This window comes from Eumetopias jubatus, unplaced genomic scaffold (assembly GCF_037043125.1).
Source record: "Eumetopias jubatus isolate StellerSeaLion01/CBP00866 unplaced genomic scaffold, mEumJub1_p1.0 scaffold_10, whole genome shotgun sequence".
Lineage (NCBI taxonomy): Eukaryota > Metazoa > Chordata > Mammalia > Carnivora > Otariidae > Eumetopias > Eumetopias jubatus.
Genome location: NW_028274816.1, coordinates 78239893 through 78255972, shown reverse-complemented (window position 1 = coordinate 78255972; position 16080 = coordinate 78239893). Strand labels below are relative to the sequence as shown.

Genomic DNA, 16080 nt, shown 5'->3' with positions numbered 1-16080 from the left:
TCCTCTGTTTTAAGCCACTGAATTTGGGGTTGGTATGTTATGGATCCATAGGTAATGCAAAGAGTAGCTATGCCTCAATAGGAATCTTTATAAAATATGCGGTGGGTTTTGTGTGCCCTCTCTGCTATATACAGAAATGGAACTTTCATAAATCTTTTGTTCCTGACCTTCTTCACCCAACAACAAATGTTTAAGATCTGTCCATGTTGCTATTTCTACATCTGGCTTGTTGCTATGAGCCCGTGCACGGTATTCACTGGTGTGGATCAATCATGGTTTATTTACCCAGTCCTCCAGTCATGAACCCTAAGATGTCGCCAATCCCCAACTACCACGATTAACACTGCGGTCAGTGTTCTCATCATGTTCCCATGAGGACGTACGCGAGAAGTTCTCCTGGAACCACATCCAAGAATGAAATCGCTGGGTCACAGAAAATTCTCGCACTTCATTCCAAGCATACGCACATTCTTGCACTGATGAGATCATATCCACAATATTTTTTTTTTAGTAGTCTTTGCTCCCTTTATTTCTTTGCTTGGCTGGTCCTCTGCCTCCCTTGCACAACCTCCCACAACATCTTCCATCCCTGCTCCTTCTATGAGAATATTAATAACCCAGAAATTATCTTTCTGTCTTCTCTTTGTTATTAAGGGTTTGTCATGTTCCTGAGTGGATCTAGAGGGGACACCTTCCCTGCAAAGTACACCCAGGGTCAAATTATGAGATCAACAAAGCATTCTGGTGCTCGATTTCACCAAAGTCTTGTCAGGGTGCCCATTTTCCGGAATGGCTGTGCTGGGTGACACCCCCACCACCAGCCCATGAAGGTCCCCTCCCTTCCAGTCCACCCTTCCCAACTCGATATTATTCAACTTCCCAATTGCTGCCAATCTGCTGCCATCTTCCTACTCTCTCATTCCACATTTCTAGTTAAGAGTGGGCTTGGACACTTCCTCATCTATGTGTGAACCATTTGGGTTTCCCCTTGTGTGGGCTTTCTCATATCCATCATCTATTTTCCTCTTGGGTTTCCTGAATTCACGTTGTAGATTAACCAGAATTTCCAGTATATTCTATTCTAGATACTTGTTCAGAAAGCAAGAAAGATCTTTTGAAAATAAAAAGAAATGATAATAATATTGCTGAAGTCAAAAAATTAGTAGGAGCTCTGGAAGATAAATTCCAGGGAAGAGAAAGAGGGAGAGAGAGAGAGAACAACCAAAAGAACAGAGATAAAAAGAAAAATTATGTTAATGAGAAATCAGCTAAATTGGGGGACTTTTTTCCCTGGCCTCATGTTTCCACATATATTTCTCATCAGGGAAAGTCTCTGGGCCTCCCCCCATCCCCCAGCCCCCCAGCCCCTCACTCCTGCCCAGGGGAGAAAGCCTGCCTTGCCCCGCTGCCTTCCGCCCACCTTGTAATCCGCCCTCTGTGGGGAAGGCCACCTGGCCAGCCCTGCCTGCCACAGGGCAGTTAGTTCTGCCTAATTCTTGGATGAAATCTCAACAAGTCCTTTTGATTTAAGGTTTATTTTGTTTTGTTGTTTTGTTGGTTTTGATTTAAGGTTTTAAGCCAAATCCACCTTTCACTGCCTATCAGCAATAAAGCTAACATCTCCGTATTCACGTATCTGTCTACTGTGTCCTCATTCTCAACTGGTTTCAAACTTCAGAGGAGAACAGGCTCTTCTTTTATTCGCCCCGTAGAACCTCCACAGGTAACATAAAAGATCAGTGTGGAGAACCAACATCCCCCTCGTAGGAGTTCTAGTAGGAAAAGCAGGAGGTCAAAGTGAGAAAGTTGTCAAAGAAATAATTCAAGAAAGTTCGTTAGAATTAAAACGTTGAGGCTCCAAATTCAGATGACCTGCGAACTGCTCAGCTTTCCACTGAAGAATGACCCAGCACGCACCATCATGAAATTTCAGAATACCAGGGAAGGAGAGAAGGTTCTGGAAGCTACTAGAGAGGGAGAAAAATCACCTACAAAGAAACAAGAATGAGCATGGATCCCACTCATCAGCTGTTAACATTCAACACTGGGGGGACGCCAGGGTGATGCACACGCTCCAACTTCCAGGGGAAATTTCCTTCATCCAAGAACGGTAGAGTCAAACGATCATCGGCGTAAGAGAGTGGAATAAACCACTTCCAGACCTGTCTGTGTCAGAACATTTATCTCCTACCGCTACCGTGTTAGGAAATGCCATAGAAAGTGAGCAAAGAATCCAAAAACAAGACATACAGAACATCTCCATAGGAGCCTTTTTCATTATTCTCAAATAAAATCTTATGCAACTCTTTCTCTCTGCCTACGGGTTGGCTTTTCTTCTTATAACACAAACTCGTGAAATTCAAGGGTCTGTCCCTGAAAATGCAAGTCGTCCCGAGGAACGTGGGGTCAGTGATGGCCGAGTCAGTCAAGCACCGAGCAGGTGCCTGGTAGGGCTGGATCCTGCTCAGGCAGAAGGAATGGTAAAGGATTCTGTCTTGGCCCCAGCAGTCTGTGAAGGAAGGTCTTCTCAACCCTAGCGGTTGTGTGTAATTCCATCTATTCCAATCTGACCAAAGAAAATGTGGGATGGATTACATGAAATCCAGGGAATGGGAGCTGTGACTTTAAGCCCATCTTTAGCAACTAGAGCAAGGGCTCAGGACTCCTCACTGTGGCTCCAGGTCCCTTATCCCAGTCTCAGAGCTCGGACCAGTAAGAAGCCTCAACCCCGGGTGACACGGCACGGTGAGGCTTTTCCTCTGGGGAAATATATCCGAAACCCAGGAAGGTTTGAAGCTAAATGTATAAATGACAGAGTAAACCAAACACATGGTATTAATGTTAAATGTGAGAGCAATCTGCATTTGGTATTAGAATGTGTAAGGAAATTTGGTATACACTAAAGAATTTGAAGTGAGCCTTGTGATATCAAGATAAAATCTAAAATCAAATACTTGAGTTTTAGACTTGTGGTTTCTGTTGGAAGGTGTAAAATCATTTGATGGTTTTGGAATTAAGAGACCTTGAGACTCATTATGAATATTTAATAATCTAACTTATTGGCTTAGGTTTTGCTTGCCAGGTCAGGCACTTTTAAATACCTAAAATAAAATACATTGAGTGTGTAATTTACAATGTTTCTGAAGGGGCACCTGGGTGGTTCAGTCGGTTAAGCATCTGCTTTCAGCTCAGGTCATGATCTCAGGGTTCTGGGCTCAAGCCCCACATCGGGCTCCCTGCTCAGTGGGGAGCCTGCTTCTCCCTCTCCCTGCTGCTCCCCCTGCTTGTGCTCTCTCTCAAATAAATAAATAAAATCTTAAAAAAAAAAAAATCACCTTGAGGGGCACCTGGGTGGCTCAGTTGGCCGAGCATCCAACTCTTGGTTTCAGCTCAGGTCATGATCTCAGGGTTGTCAGTGTGAGTCACCCTGCCCCCACATCTACACCTCGGGGCCCGGTAGGCAGCTCACACTGTGTCCCAGATCGGGCTTTTTCCCCTTCCCTTTTCTACCCTGCTTGCACATCCACACCCCCTCTGTCTTCCTGACTCACTCAATCTACCCACTTTTTGGGCCACACCCAGAAGCCTCTCTGTTCCTGTCCTCAGTCATGGTCTTCCTCTGAGACCTACCTTCAGTCCACCTCTCCCCGTTGTTACTGCCTCCTCTTAGGGGCAGTGGGGGGGGCGGTGATGATGGGGGCACCACCTTTGTGGCCTCCCGGGCTGGTGCGTCTGCCCCGTCTGTTTGCTTGATGAGTGTGGAGTCCGGGTGGGCTGTACTGTGGGTGTAGTTGGCACGGCCGATGCATTCTCCTGGACAGCTTGTCCGGGACCCCAGCCCCTTGGCACGTGCACCCTAATGTCACTCGATCTCAGGACCCTGGGATCATGACCTGAGCCGAAGGCAGACACTTAACGACTGAGCCACCGGGCGCCCTTAATTACCTCTTTAAAGACCCTGTCTCGGGGCGCCCGGGTGGCTCAGTTGGTTCAAGAGCTAGAAGACTGATGTATGAAAGAAGGAGGCTGGGGGAACAGGAGAGAAAGCAGGGGCTAGATCCTGGGGGCCCCCGGGGGCACGGAAGGGGTTCCCGTGTGCTGCCCCTCCATGAGGCGGGATGAAGTTAAACCAGGAAGTGATGTGGTCTGATTTTCAATTTTAAGGACACCCTGAGGATGGACCATGACTGACGACAGGAACAGGGAGGCCTCCGGGTGTGGCCCAAAAAGTGGGCAGATTGAGTAAGTCAGGAAGACAGAGGGGGTGTGGATGTGCAAGCAGGGCAGAAAAGGGAAGGGGGAAAAGCCCAATCTGGGACACAGTGTGAGCTGCCTATAGGGTCCCAAGGTGTAGATGTGGGACAGGGTGACTCACACTGATCCCAGTCCCTGAGAGCTCCTAGAGGGCCAGCCCCTCCCTGGCAATGGGCTCTGCTGGCCAGGGCTGTGTCACCTTCCCAGACCCCTGCATTTCTGGGGGTGGGGGTACTGGGAAAGGGAGGGGGGCAGGAATCCCCCCTACAAACCTCCAAAACAGCCCCTCCCATGCCAGAAAGCCCCCAGCAGTTTGGACTGTCTCCCAGGAGTCAGGACACCCCTGCCTGACTCACCACCTCCACAGAGGGGCGGGCGGGGAGGGCCTGGCAGGTTTTTAAACTCTGGACTTCTCCCCACTCCACCGTCTGGGGCCCCACCAGACCCTGGCCACAGAGGCTCCTTCTCCCTGCCTGGCTTATCCAATGCATGGGGGCAAGGGGAGGGGGGTGAGTGATGCTAAGGGGACCCAGATGCTCTCACAAGGTCACAAGGACGCCGGGAGCTGGAATGGTTGGAATTGCCCACCTCCTTGGAATATTAAAGATGTCAGATGTCAAAGAGGCTGTGAGGATGACCGTCATCGGGAACCTTCCTCGATTCTTCAAGCCACGTTGCTTCTTTTTTTCTTTTTAAGATTTTGTTTATTTATTTGACAGAGAGAGACACAGCGAGAGAGGGAACACAAGCAGGGGGAGTGGGAGAGGGAGAAGCAGGCTCTCCGCCGAGCAGGGAGCCCGATGCGGGGCTCGATCCCAGGGCCCTGGGATCACGACCTGAGCCGAAGGTAGACGCTTGACGACTGAGCCACCCAGGCGCCCGAGCCACGTTGCTTCTGTCTTCTCGACGTGGCCACAAGATTCTGTGGGCCAAGTGTCAGATGCCCGCGGCTCGTGCTGGGAGAACAGGAACACACCGGTGAGAGGCACACAGGCTCCCTCGCAATGAAGGAGGATGTTCAGGGCAGGTTTTCTGGAGAAGCCGGTGGCTTGGTGGCTTGGCTGCCCTTGGGGACCCCAGTCTGAAGCCTCAGCCTCCCGACTTTTCCCTAACGTCAGGGCAGAACAGACTCTGGATCCACTTGCCACACCATCTAGTGTCCATTTTCATATACTTGTGTTCGTTTTAATATAAAAGTAATTTCAAATGAAATATTACTGAATCAAATGGAGTCTCCAGGAGGAAAAAAAAAATGCACCTGACTCATTACTACGTAATAATATACTCATAATAGTTTATGCGCCAGGCCTTGTATGACATGCTCTACGCCCACGACTTCAGTTAAGCCTCATAATGGCCTGGGGAGAAGGTCCTGCCATTATCCCCATTTTCTAGATGAGCAAACTGAGGTTTGGAGAAGTCAAACAACTTCCCTGAAGTCACTCACAAGTCAGGGTCAGAGTCAGGTTGCAGAATGCAATGCTCTTGAGGTTATGTGCCCTGGGGGTGTGTCCTGAGGAGCACAAGATAAGAAAGTTCAAACTCCCTGGAGTCTGTCTACCAGCTTCCCCATCCTTGTGTTGTGTAGCTTGCTCTGCCCTGCCCTGCCCTGCGGGGGACTTAGGTAGAAATCGTGGGTGGAAGGAGAAGGGGAGGCAGGATTCCAGCCCGGGAGGCCCTGGGGAGATCACTCCAGCCACATCTCCCCAGCTCCCTTTTGTCCTGGGCACCTGCCCGACACGCTGTGCGGACCAGGCGCCACAGGACTCTTGAGACCCCGGGCAGAGAGACGTAGGACTGTTGGTGGTCTTGCTCAGTGCTGTGTTTCCACCACTTTGACGAGCACTAGGTACATAGTAGGCTCTCAAGAGATGTTAGTTGATCTAAGGACTTTGGTTAGAGGAGATAATGTTTAAATGACTGTGGTTAGGAAAAGCCCCTGGAGCTCTCCCACACTGCTGGGGGTGCTGTTTGGCAGCAGCTGCTAAATCTGGACACACGAGCCGGGAATGCCAGACCAAGGGGTAAACCTGACAGAAATGCACCCCCATTCTCACCAAAATATATGTTCAGTGTCCGTGGTGGCGACTGCCCTTGGCAGCACGGTGGATACACATTCAGGGTGTCCTCACACAGTGGGACACTGTGCAAATTTGGGGGACTCTCTCCCTGGGCGAAGAACACGAGAAGCCAGAGCACGAACAGGGTGTTCCATTTACTCGAGGACAAAACAGGGCAACACTAGCCTATTCCGCTCGAAGTCACAGAGCGGGGCCATGACTGAAGGGGGGACACCGCGGGGCTCTGGGGGGCTGGTAGTGATCTTTCCAGATCGCGTTTCTGGTTGCACATGTGTTCAATTTGTGCAATCAGAGCTATGCACGCGTGAGATCATAGAAAAAAAAACTTTTCTTTCCTGCCCCAGGTTCCTGACATGGAGCTCCTGAAAGCCTTGTAAACTCCCAAGTGGCCAGAACACCGGGAGCCTCGTTGGTCCTATCGAGGGTACTCTGGGTGGGCTCCTGGCTGGCTCCTGGCTGGCATCTGATCCGCAGAAGGACAGGGCCCGGACTGGAAGCTTGGAGTTTTCAGCCCCGACCCCCGCTCCCCAGAGAGGGGAGAGGAGCCGGAAACAGTTAATAATCAATCATGTCCTCGCAGGGACGCCTCCGTAAAACCGCAATAGTCAGGGAATGGGGGTTTCCGAGCTGGTGAACACATCCACCCGGGGGGGGCAGGTGACGCACCCCAACTCCACGGGGACAGAAGCTCCCGTGCTCAGGACCCTCCCAGACCTCGCCCTGCTCACCTCTTCCTCTGGCTGCTCCCCTGTGGCCTCTATCATGTCCTTTAATAAATCAGTAAATGTGAGCAAGCGTTTCCCTGAGTCCTGTAAGCCTCCATCACGAACCAACCAAACCCACGCAGGGGGTGGTGGGACCCTCCCATCTCGAGCCAGTGGCTCAAAAGCACAGGGGGTCCTGGGCTTGCAGCTGGATCTGGAGGAAGGAAGGGGCAGTCTTGCAGGACTGAGCCCCTGACCTGTGGGGTCTGACGCCACCTCCAGGTGGACACCCAGCTGGTGTCGCAGAATTGCTGCGGGGGAGAAACCTCCACACACTTGGGGACCCAGAAATGGCAGAACTGGGGTTTCCCCTGCACGGGGAGGAAAAAAACCCGAGTTTTCCCATTTTAGGACATTTCTGTAAAACTTCTTTCCATCCCCGTTAGAGGCATTGCAGGTGCCTTCGTGTTGGGGGGCGGGACTCTCTCTCCGGTGAAGAAGCTGGGTCTGTCTTTTCTGTCTCTCAGCTCCCCAGACGCGGGATGACAGCGCCACTGCATGGTCACAGCTGCGGAAGGCTCCAGTCGTGGGGACCCAGACTCTCCTGCTGCCCACCTACTCGGTAATACCACACCTCCCTCCCAATAACTGAAGCGAAACTTTAAACAGTCAGGAGGTCATTCTTAGAGCTACAAGAGCAACTATTTTCGTCTGATCAGTTTTTGTGTTTCTTAATTTGTGTTCACTTGTTCTAGCTGGAATCCTGTCACTTTCCCGATACTCTGAGACAGATCAGGGATCCGTTAAAAGCTTGCAAAGACCCTGATGGTGTCAGGTCGCCATGGTATCAGAAGGTGATAGTTTCTCTCCCCCATTCAATCCCCGGATCTATGGAACCCGGGGTTAGAAACCAGGACAGTTGAGTTTCTAAGTTCTGTTTGTAAAAACTTGGTAGAAAGAGGTCCCTTGGGCTTTACTTGCCACAAAAGGACACAATGCACCCTACAACTCCTACCAGACCTTTGCTTCCTTTCTCTGTCTTAGTAAAAGTAGGAATGGGGGTGGAGAGGGGTCCACAGGGACCCAGCCACTCTACTACCTCCCCACGGGACTCTCCCAGGGCAGGACAGACCCCCTGGCTCCCAGTCTGGGGCGACAGCCCCTCCCACCAGGCAGGACCACCTGTCCCACCTGCTTCCCTGCAGGTGCTCCCCCCCAGCACCGCCCTGGGGTGTCTTGGCAGCTGCCTCCTGGACAAACTGCCTCAGTGAAACCTCATGGCTGTTTCCTTAAAGGTTAGGGGCAGGTGCAAGCCAGCCGATCCCAATTTTAGAGCTTCACTCAGCAAGTTTTTGAGACAAGCTCAAACTGGTTTTGTGGCTTGCAAACTGGCTGGAGCCAGAAGCAGGGAAGACCTTGATCTGGGAGGGAAGCCGGACTCAGAGGCTTCCACCCCGCTCGGGCCTCCACCCAGAGTCTGTTGGTCGCTGGCAGGCCGAGGAGGGGGGTGCCCTTCTTGCACCCCCTGCCCAGAAGGTATGCAGAAGGGCCTGGCTGCATGTCCTGCTGCCCGGTCCCTGGCCCACAGCCCGCCTCCAGCCTTGGGGACTTCTGACCTCTGTGCAAGCCCCGCCCTCTCCAGACTGGGGCTCAGCCCTGCGTGGGTGCTCGGATCCCCATCTCTGGGCCCCGGGTCAGACGTGAGTGAGTCTTCCTCCAGCCCACCCTGAATATAAGCCACCCCCCAGATCTCACTGTTTGGTCCACACTTGGTGCCAAACGAGTCCTGCCTCCGGGTTCCCGCTTGGATTAATCTCCCAAGTCGTCCCCCACCCCCTTGCATCCACACACCTCCTCTGGCACCCATTCCCTGACCCCTCCCCCGCCCCAGCCTCCTTGCCTCCAGGTACCTCTGCTGCCTATGACCCAACCTGCCAATAGCTTTGCTTCTAATTCACTTTTAATGATGAAACATGGCCCCTGGTTATAGGCGCATGAACTTGTTTTGTTTGCCCAAGCTGACGGGTAAAAATTGCTCATACATTCCCTCTGAGGGTGAGCTTGCGAAAGATTCTCGCTCTGCCGGAAGCCCGGCCAGCCTGCCCTCCGCAGAGAAGTGAGAAGCCAGCAGCCTCAGGCGGGGGATGGGAGGCAGCCCGGCCCGCCCTGTCCAGGATCCGCGCGGCTGGAGGATGTGGGCACTTTTCACAGGGGCCACAGCACCTCTTGGGAATTGAAGAGACGGATTCATCAACCATACCTCAATAAAGCTGACAAAATTAAAAGTAAAATCGATGTCAACAAATGAGAGAGACCCCAGTCCCTTTCCCTTGCAGGTGTAACGTCTTCAGAACCTCCCTAACGGACACAGATGGCTTCGGGGAAGGCCTGCTGACAGGGCAGGGAGCCACACGGCCCACGGGGACCCAGTCATGAGCCGAGGAGGAGGCAGATCTAGTGACCCTATGTCTTGGTCAGCTCAGGCTGCTATAACCAAATACCACAGAGCAGGCGGCTTAAGCCACGGACATTTGTCTCCCACACTTCTGGAACGGCCAAGATCAAGGTGCCCGCAGATTCGGTGTCTGGTGAGGGCCCCCTTCCCAGTTTGCAGACACCCACCTTCTTGCCGTGTCCTCCCATGGCAGAGATGGGGAGGCGCTGGTCCTCTCCTCTTCTTACAAGGGGCTCCATCTGCATGAGCTAATCACCCCCCCCAAAGGCCCGCCTCCAAATACCAAATGCCATTCCACCAGGGGTTAGGGTCTTAGTGCAGGAACTGGGGGCGGGGATGGGAACATTCAGTCCACAGCGCCTCGTATCAAAGGCCTGGAATGGTTCCTCGGGGCGGGGGGGGGGGGGGGGGGGGGGCGGGGCAGGTGTGGCAGAATGGGAAGGTGATTTGGGAAACATAGCGGATCAAGGAATAGGAACTACAGTGTTGTGCCTTAGGGCCCGAGGACATGGCCCTCTGGGTCAAGCCCAGTATGGGGGGGGGTGGTCCCAGGCTGTGGGAGACCCCCTTCCAGCAGCAGCAGCTGCCTCTGGCGACAGTGGCGGAAGCAACAAGGCAGTAGAATGCAGCCTGCTGGTGGGCCTCTCTCTGCAAGGCATATGGAGCTGGGTCTGGCCCTTTAACTTATTTTTAATTGACTTTAATTTAGTTAATTAAGCTCTATGCCCAACGTGGGGCTCGAACTCAGACACCAAGAGCAAGAGTCGCACACTCTACCGACGGAGCCAGCCAGGGGACTTCCCACTAATCTGACCCATGAGGTCTTGAACAAAACTTTGAATATGAAAAACACAGGTTCCCTTAGTTGTCCTCCAAGCTGGTGAAGCCTGTCGTGGGGACAGCAACACATGTGTTCTGTGCCCCCTCCTCGATAGCGTGATGCAGAGAAGCACTGAACACATTGTGGAGGGAGAGAAGAGCCAGGCTTCCAGTCTGGTTTCCAACGGGCTATAGGCGAATCACCTTGGTCAAGTCATTGAACCTCTGAGACTCAGTTTCTCTATCTATAAAATCACAATCAGCTCACCTACCCAGTAGGGTCATTGGACGGATTGAGAGAGAGTTGTTATAAAACACCGAGCCCCTAATAGACCCTCAATAGGTGGGTTCCTGCCTTCCTTCAAGACAGGCACTGGGGCACTGGGTGGCTCAGTCGGTGAAGTGTCCAACTCTTGATTTGGGCTCAGGTTATGATCCCGGCATCCTGGGATCGAGCCCCGTGTCGGGCTCCACACTCAGCACGGCGTCTGCTTGTCCCTCTCCCACACACTTTCTCTCTCTCAAACAGATGAAGAAAATCTTAAAAAAAAAAAAAAAAGGCACCATATTGTGTTGTAGAACCTCAACAGGACAACATAGAATTTAGCAGACAGTAAGGCCTTGGCAAAGGCTCATTGATTTGATACCTGGATTCCCCCATATTTACACACCCTCAGGATGGAAGCACACATCCCACAGACTTGGGGCCGAGAGGTTGTTGAGCACTGATGGAACGAAAGGTGTATTCTTTTGACCTTGCCCTTCTCTTGGCCTGGAGGCCACATCCCCATACTCACTGTCCCGGACGACTTGTCTTCCCATGCCTCCTGCCCAGCTGGGTCTGTATGGTCACCAGCTGGGCTGTTCTGTGTTTCTTGCTCCGTCTTTGCTGCTTCTCACTAACACCGAGCCACTTGGGGATCCGTGCCCCCATGGTGTCCTGCATCCCCCTTGGGTCCTCCCTGAGGACCCCCAGTCTGCTCACCATTTTGGCCCTGTCCGTGTCACCACCGGCTGAAGTGTCCAGAGTCTTTCCAGAGTCTTTTCTTTAAAGCTTCAAAATATATTTATTTCAATTTCAGTGGTATGACTGTATTTGGAATTCCTTCCATGAACCTCCATCATATTTTCTGCCTCTTCTGCGAAGTCTGTCGCCTTTTGCCTTGGATTCACTTTTTTGTGCATTTGTCTCAAACTTTATTTTTATCAAAGTGTAATTGACATATGACATTTTATTCGTTTCAGGTGGACGACGTCAGGATTCGGTATTTGTAGATCTTGCAAAGTGATCACTACAATAAATCTAGGTAACATCTGTCAGCATACATGGCCACAAAAATTTCTTTCTTGTGATGAGAACTTGTAAGATCTGCTCTATTCACCACTTAGAAATATGCCATGCAGTGTTATTAACTATCGTCATCATGCTGTGTATTACATCTCCATGACTTACTTATTTTGTAACTGAAAGTCCATAACTTTTGACCCCCTTCACGCATTTCACCTACCACCCACCCTATCTCTGGCGACCACCCATCTGTCCTCTGTATCTATGAGCTCATGAGCTCCTTTCTGTTTTTTAGATTCTACAAATAAGGGACATCATACTGTATTTGTCTTTTTTTTTTTTTTTTTTTGTATTTGCCTTTCTCTGTCTGGCTCATTCCACTAAGTGTAATGCCTTTTCAAGGTCTGGCCATGTTTTCGCAAATGGCAAGATCAAAAGTCTTCATTGATTTGAGGAAATGACTTTTTTTTTTTTAAACACGCAGCTGCGTAACTTATGAAAACTACAAATGTTCATGTTGGAAACTGTGGTAGGTTTGTTTTTCATGTCTGCATAGGTTGTACTTCTGATGTGGAATTTCTGCTTTAAGTGTTTCTAACAGGTCATAACAGGTTAATTTGGTCTTAAACGTGTTCCTCACGGCCCCCCCACTCCCCCTGAACCCAGAAAGTGCTGATAAGGAAGAGTTCATTTGTTCCTAAAACAAACCTAAGGTTTTATTCTACCAGTGGGAACATGACCCTCTGTTTTTTGAGGTCCTTCAATGTTTGCAGTAAAAATACAATTAATCAAGTGCACTGAAATGGCCTGTTTGTTTAAGGATTTAGCACCTCCCTTGAACAACAAGCCATATTGTTTCATTGAGAACCGTCCTCTTGTTAAGGACAGTTAAGGACTTCATTTCATTCCTGAACAGGATCCAAGACAAAAACACCAGTTGTAAGATCCAAAAAAAAAAGTTATTGTCAATTGGATTGAATTTTAAAGAACTCATTTGGCGTTTTGTGTGTTTGTGAATTGTTCTCTTTCCCTGCACCAAAACAGAAATCGGGGTCCCACTGTGGGAGCTGGTGGGAGCACCCAGCGGTCACCCGTGGTAGGGAAGCCTTCGGCCCCAACAGGCAGAAAAAGACCTGGAAAAGAAGAAAGAGGGTGACAAAATCCAAATCAAAGTTGAAAGCCGCCCAGTGAACTTTTGTTCCTTTCATCCAGGCGTCTGGGGACAGAGAAACAAACCGCTAAAAATACAACAAAAGCTCGTTTGATGGCGAAGGCCCTCCTCCACCTTCTGGATCAGGACACCTGATGGTATGGGGTCTTCAGCCTGAGGAAAGAAGGAATTTCTCGTCCCAGAAACTGAAGGGGTGGCCCTGAGGGGTCCTGAGAGGGGCAAGTTCATGGCCAACACTCTGAATGGGGGTCACTGTTCAAAGCAGTGATCCCATGGTGTGCCGGCCTTGTCTGCCAAAACGGACCTACTGCCCACGAGAAATGTAATCAATTGGGATCCAAAACTGGAATCTGTTACTACCACTCTTGCTGGTTGCAGTCCTCACTTGTGGGGTTTTACGACTTCATCCTAATTTGTTCGCACAGGAATTTTTGTTGGTGGATTTGGTTATTTTGTGGCATTGCAGATTTTCCGCGGTGACCGTGTATTTTATGGGCATCCACGCCCGAGGGGAGCAATCTTCATTTGCTAGGGCTACTGTAAGCAAGTAGCACAGGCTGGGGGGCTTGAACAGCAGAAGTGTAATTCCTGGGCGCCTGGGCGGCTCAGTCGGGTTAAGCATCTGCCATCGGCTCAGGTCATGGTCCCGGGGTCCTAGGATCAAGTCCCGCATCTGGCTCCCTGCTCAGCAGGGAGACTGCTTCTCCCTCTGCCCCTCTCCCCGCCCGTGCATGCTCTCTCTCTCTCTCAAATGAATAAACAAAATCTTTAAAAAAAGAAAGAAATGTAATTCCTCACAGTCCTGGAGGCTGGAAGTCCAAGATCAAGGTGTCATCAGCAGGGCTGGCTCCTTCCAAGGGCAATGAGGAAGGCTGTGTTCCAGGCCTCTCTCCCTGGCTCGCAGGTGGTGGTCTCCCCCGTGTCCTCACATCGTCTTCACTCCTGTGTATCTGTGTCCAAACTCCCCCCACACACACACCTAGCTACAGTTTACCCAGGTGGGCAACCGACAGGTAATATTTGTGTAATTTTTATCAAGTGTTGGAATTGTACTGCCTTAATTAAAATAATGTGGAGATTTTTCCTCTTTTTCTGTGCCCTGGAACACTATCCAAAAATCTCCTCTGTTAGAATTTGTGAAATCGGCAGAGTCTGAGGCTTCGGGGGAAGCTACTGACTCACTGAAAACTTTCTGTATTTCTTTTATAAAAGCCCCTGTTTATATTTTCTCTCTTCTGGGATCTTTCTGGCAAATAACATTTTCCCAGAAAATAATCCACCTTTTCAAATTTGGTTGTTGTTTTTTTAATGAACAATAAATGAATTAGCTTATATCCTCAACTTTCCTCTTTCTGTCTCCCAACCCTACCACCAAACTTTCATGTTAGTTCTGTGATAAACGCATTCAATATGCAGTACCTTCCTTTTACTAAAATGTACCTGCTTATTCCTGAGTTGACCCAAGTTCATCCTCTAGTGATCTCTTCAAGGAGAGCTCATGAGACTATTCTCAAATCATACATGTCCAAAAGTGTCTATGGTTTAGAGAATTAAAAGACAAGTCACAGACCCGGAGCGGGGGGATTTGCAAAACATATATCTGATAAGAGACTTCTATTCAAAATTTATAAAGAGTTGGGGTATCCGGCTGGATCAGTCAGTGGAACGTGAGACTCTTGATCTTGGAGTTGTAAGTTTGAGCCCCACATTGGGTGTAGAGATTACTGAAAAATAAAATCTTAAAAAAAAAGTTCACAAAGAGCTCCTAAAATTCAACAATAAGAAAACAAACGACCCAATTGAGAAATGGGCGAAACATCTGAACAGTCACCTCACCAAAGACGTGCAGGTGGCAGGTAAGCGTATGAAAAGATGCTCACATCCTATGTCACAAGGGCACTTAAAATTAAAACACCAGTGGGACACCACTGCACACCTATTAGAATGGCTAAAATCCAGAACACCGACAACAGAAGTTCTCATTCACTGCCACTGGGAATGCAACATGGCCCCGCCACTTTGGAAGACAATTTGGTCATTTCTTACAAAGCTAAATGTAGACTGACCATACAATCCAGCAGTCACACGCCTAGGTATTTATCCAAATGAGTGGAAAACTGATGTCCACCCAAAAACCTGCCTGTGAATGTCGATAGCAGCTTTATTCATAATTGTCCCAAACTGAAAGCAAGCAAAGTATCCCTCAAGAGATGAATGGATAAGCAAACTGGGGTGCTTCCACCCAATGGAATAGAAAAAAAAAATGAGCTATTAAGCAACCAAAAGCCATGGAGGAAATTTAAATACATATTGCTAAGAGAAAGAAGCCACTCTGGAAAGGCTACACACCATAGGGTTCCAACTATATGACATTTTGGAAAAAGCGAAACTATTTTGAGACAGTAAAAACACCAGTGGTTGCTGGGAGGAGATGGGGGAAGGAGGACAGAAAACTGTGGCCTTTTTGTAAAATCCTGACTCCCCTTGTTTCCTTGAGAATCTTGTGCCACCTCTGCCGGCATTGGTTGTGGATCTGTGGACATCCAAGCCTGGCCTGATCTTTACCCCCTTGAAAGTGGCTTGACCCTTTTATTCCTGGCTGCTGAAAAAATTCCTTATTTTTAAAATTCAACATGCTTGATCAGTTTTCCCTGGCCTATAGTTTTCTCTTTCAATATATAGATTCATCTGAGGAAAACTTTCTCGAATTATTTATTGAAATGTGTGTATGTTCTATCAATTGGTTGGGGTTTCTTCTTCCGAGATTTTAACTACGTGTATGTTAGACCTCTTCGCATGTCATATGTAGAATACAGGACACATCTGTGTATAATATAGAGATATATATTTTACATACATATATATGTAATTTCTCTCTCATTCTTTTTAGCTCTACCTTCATTCCCATTTCATTTGCTCACTTTCATCCCCTCTATTTGTTATGTCCGGTACAGTATATTCCACAGGGTCTGTCCCCCCTCATGCTCCTTCCAACTGCATTTTTATTTCTCTACTGTTTGTGATATTCATCTCCCATTTCCTTCAGTGACTCAGCAGCTCTCGCGTCATGTCTCCTGTGGTCTCATAATCTCTTCTCTGAGCCCTTGCATTTCCGCCCTAGGACCTCCCCTCATGAGGCCGCTCACTTGACTGATGCTCCTAATTCGGACCAAAGCGTCTAGTCACTGTCTTCAACCACTCCAAGGCACATTTTTTCGGGAGGGCATTCTTCATCTATTCAAGAGTCTTACGGCCATTTTCCACATTTGTCTCTCTGGGTGTCTCTCAGCAAGGCCACGCCAGTGACT

The 16080-nt window shown here is 49.5% G+C and overlaps 1 long non-coding RNA gene across 4 annotated transcripts; it reads left to right on the top strand.

The window, feature by feature from the left end:
* Positions 1-6654: 6654 nt before the first annotated feature.
* On the top strand, positions 6655-14550 carry LOC114225438 (uncharacterized). Of its 4 annotated transcripts, XR_003612554.2 has the most exons (4): positions 6658-7661; positions 9376-9627; positions 11559-11620; positions 12646-14550. It is a non-coding gene; the product is annotated as an uncharacterized LOC114225438 (long non-coding RNA). The 4 variants fall into 4 exon arrangements; XR_015769256.1 differs by having other exon boundaries at positions 6655-7661; positions 9376-9605; positions 11559-14550; XR_015769255.1 differs by having other exon boundaries at positions 6659-7661; positions 11559-14550.
* Positions 14551-16080: the final 1530 nt, after the last annotated feature.